The sequence below is a fragment of the Poecilia formosa genome, unplaced genomic scaffold (assembly GCF_000485575.1).
Source record: "Poecilia formosa unplaced genomic scaffold, Poecilia_formosa-5.1.2 Scaffold512, whole genome shotgun sequence".
NCBI classification, from domain to species: domain Eukaryota; kingdom Metazoa; phylum Chordata; class Actinopteri; order Cyprinodontiformes; family Poeciliidae; genus Poecilia; species Poecilia formosa.
Genome location: NW_006800451.1, coordinates 13,052 through 14,580, shown reverse-complemented (window position 1 = coordinate 14,580; position 1,529 = coordinate 13,052).

Here is a 1,529-nt window from a genome sequence, read left to right as displayed (position 1 = left end):
TGAACTAACCAGCCATGAAGTAACCAACCCTGAACTAACCAACCATGAACTAACCAACCCTGAACTAACCAGCCATGAACTAACCAACCATGAAGTAACCAACCCTGAACTAACCAGCCATGAACTAACCAGCCATGAACTAACCAACCCTGAACTAACCAGCCATGAACTAACCAGCCATGAACTAACCAACCCTGAACTAACCAGCCATGAACTAACCAGCCATGAACAAATCAGATTGTTTTGGGGAGTGAGGATCTGATTGGCCGGTTTGGTCACATTTCCTGCTTCAGACTCTAAACGCTCCCAACAAACTCCATGTTTACTTTTCTGCAGGTTTTAATTTAATCTTCTATAAATAGCTCATGCAGAGCCACATTATATCTATAATGTGTATTAGACACATAGCCAGTGAAGTTACTTATATTGGGTTAGGAAATAAGCAGACACGTACTAAACCCCAGAATTAGTTTGGCATCCAGTTAATTGTAGTCAGTTAGTTGTAGTCAGTTAGTTGTAGTCAGGCTCTCTCTGTCCATTACTTCCCGGATGTTCCGTCCCGCTGTGTCTTTATTAATGTCCTTCGCGTTGCGCTACAACAAACTGCAGACATGGAGACAAATATAAACGGCGCAGTAAATGTGAAAAACAGCCATAAATGAACGAGTCCGTAAAGTTTCGCGACTAAACGCCATTATAATTATTAATATTAAGATAAGTGTCACAAATCTGTGCAGCAGCCGGCGGAGCCGCAGGAGGAGCGCTGCGACAGCAAACAGGGCCGTAACGCAGAACCTGGAGGCTGGGGCAGCAGGGGGGTCTAAAATCCTACTTATAGTTTTCCAGACAATAGAAACACACAAAAACACACACGAATTACTAACGTTTTTTTTGTACTGTTGTAACCATTACACAAACAATCTCCCCTTCAGTTTAACCTTATAAGTGGAAACACATTGTTGATGTTACCATTATAAAATAACTTGCAATTAAATATTGGCAAAGCTTAATGTAATTTTCACAGGTGGCGGAGCGTTACTGTCAGCAGCTGCTGAAAGTAGCAAAAAAAAAAGCTACTTTGAATGTAATTTAGTTACTTTCCAAATCAAGTAATCAGTAATCTAAGTTACTTTTTCCAGGAGTAATAAGTAACCCGGTTAGCTTTCAAAGTAACTATGCATCACTGATTATAGCTAATGTGTGTTACTACAAATAGCTAATATTTTTTTAAAAGGTATCCAACTGAATTGCACATTCCTTTGGAGTGTGCCATTTTGATAAATGCAGTATTCTGTAATTTTTCCCATTACTGTATAGCATTAGAATGTTTATATTAACCCTTTGACTCCAAATGCGTTGATGTTCGCCTGAACTTCTCCAATGTGGAAGAAAAGGATATTTATTTACACCCATAGGAAACAATCTTTATGACCAGATGCTGAAATCCTGAAATTCAAGGGCTGTAAATCATCATTATATAAAATATTCCCTTCTCACCCTCTGCAGTCTCTCTCTCTCTCTCTCTCTCT